We start from the raw sequence: 2,354 nt of genomic DNA on the forward strand, positions 1-2,354 counted from the left end.
AATTTCAGACTGCAGAATAAAAATTTATGGTAATATTGCAGGTGACAGGGGGCACGAGAGCTGAGGATGCAATAGGACAATTAAAACCTACGTGAGTCACCTGAAGGCAGAGCAGCACCTGAGGGTGTGTTGGGGCTGTGATTAGATGCAGTTCTTGTATTTGCCACTAGGGGCTGCTCTAAAGTAGCTCTGACACATAAATTTGAAAAACAGAGTCAACAGGAGCCTCTGACCAATCACAGGTCATAGCAGAGAGAGGGCATTCCTACTGGCCGTTCTACAAATGCAGATGTGTGTGCACATCCCTTCAGATGGTGAAAGTCTGATTCAATGGTTGAGAAGATGAAGAGAAAATGTTGCTAAAAGTTTAGCCCTCTGCTAACTAAAGCCAAAGGCTCACAGCTGCAGCTTCAAGTTCATGTTTATGTAGCTAACATTAGCAAGAGCTTCAAATCACAGTTTGTCCTCTGCCTCACACGCCGACAATACAGACCACCTCAATGGGAGGAGAGCAAGCGGCAACTCCAGAGATTGGCCCCCAGTCGGTGGCCAGGCAAAAAAATCATAAACCAGTGGCCCTCAAATGGCAGCCGCGGTCTGAGCCGTGTACTTATGGACCGCGAGCTGCTTATTTGCGGACCGCTGGCCAAGCAACTGACAGGGATTTCTGCTGGTAGGAATAGTTCTGGAACAGGCTGTGACAAATTGCACCTTCACTTACTACACCCTCACAAAATGTATTTTCATCACCATCATGTTGTTCACCAATAATCATACCTGCAAACTTGTCACCTTTTGGCTACAGTAAACTTTTTATGTCAACCAGGGTAGTTTCAGTGAATCTAGAGGGTTTTAGTTTTGTATGTTGCCACCTTTTTCGCTACAGAGTTTGCAGGTCTCAGTAATGACCAATACATGTCTGATTGTTGATGTACTGATTTATGTTATTTTTCTCACCTTTCTTTATATGTTTTGTGATAGGTGATGTTATACTGGAGCAGTTCGGTGTTCTCCTGTCCCTTGAGGGGAGAAGTGAGGAGTTCCACTCTTTCCAACCCATGCGAAAGAGAGTGGACGTCTTCTTGTGTGATGTCCTCAGCAAGCCCTACCCTGACCTCTGGGCTTTTTGCCAGAAGCTGCTCATCTTGTCCCACGGTCAAGCATCTGTCGAGAGAGGCTTATCGGTGAACAAAGAGGTGGAGACAACCAACATAATGGAGGACACTATTGTTGCTCGGCGGCTTGTGTGCGACTATGTTGCTCTACACTGAGGTGTTACTAAGGTGTGTTAATTTCATCAAGTTTCTTCATTTATTAAAAAAAAAACTGTCAACAGGCACAGCGGTAGAGAGCTTTAAGTGATCTATTAGTTTTAAAAGCAATGCAATGTTTTATAATACAATTACATGAATTTCCCTGACAGGTGCCACTCACTAAGGAGCTCCTGAAGTCTGTGGAAGGAGCTAGGACCAGGTACTGTGACTACCTTACAGAGGAGAGAAGGAAGAAGGAGTTAGAAGCGCAGGCTCAGAAGAGAAAGGCTGCAGAGGACAACTTCGAGAAACTAAGAATGAGAAAGAAAACCATCCTAGAGGTGTGTCAAGGTCTAGCCAGAGAGGCTGATAAGTCAGTAGAAGAGGCAGAGGCCAAGTCTGGCACAAAGATGGCCGAGCTCATCTCCAAGTCAGGTTTGATTGCTCTGGCTTTGATCTGAACTGAGCTTTTGTGACTGTGTTCATATGAAATGACTGTTTTCTATTTTAATAAATTTACTTTTGAGTAATTTTGGGACTTAGTTATTTTATATTAATTATCCTTCAGACTTTTTTGTCTGTATGGCAGTGAAATCCCTAATTTCATCACCTCGAGGATGACAAAAAGCTATCATATGGTGTCGCGAGTAGGTCTAAATTCTATTCAGAGGTCTAAAAAAGGTCTCCAAAACCTGACACACTGTCCCTAAATGTCCAAAACAGACACAAGAGGGTACATAGTACATATTAATTTGACGTGTGGGTCCATCGACAGAGTGGAGGTGTTTGACAAGTTGGGATGAGAACATGTTGGTTCGACCCGGTGCTAGGGGGTGCTGGCTGAATTCAAGCTGCTACAGCTGCCCACAGAAGGTCTGTCTCTGGAGCTGCTGCATGCTCTCCTCTTGCTGAAGCAGTCCACAGTGGCAGGGAGTGAGGGAGAGGGACTGTGGAGTGACTAACAGCTAAATCGTGTCTCATATGTGGTCTGATACAGAGAGAGAGAGCTTTAGGATTAACTAAGATTAAATAAGTCAATGTATGGGTAACACTTGGTTACTGTATGAAGCATGTGCAAATGTCTGTGATCGTCTGGTTGGA

The 2,354-nt window shown here is 44.4% G+C and overlaps 1 pseudogene across 1 annotated transcript; it reads left to right on the plus strand.

Annotated features, from left to right (window-relative positions):
* Window positions 1-783: 783 nt before the first annotated feature.
* On the plus strand, window positions 784-1,714 carry LOC144458989 (uncharacterized; annotated as a pseudogene). Its single transcript, XR_013488306.1, has 2 exons — window positions 784-1,283; window positions 1,424-1,714. The product of XR_013488306.1 is annotated as an uncharacterized LOC144458989 (transcript).
* The last annotated feature ends 640 nt before the right edge of the window (window positions 1,715-2,354 follow it).

Source organism: Epinephelus lanceolatus, chromosome 20 (assembly GCF_041903045.1).
Source record: "Epinephelus lanceolatus isolate andai-2023 chromosome 20, ASM4190304v1, whole genome shotgun sequence".
Taxonomy (NCBI): Eukaryota; Metazoa; Chordata; class Actinopteri; order Perciformes; family Serranidae; genus Epinephelus; species Epinephelus lanceolatus.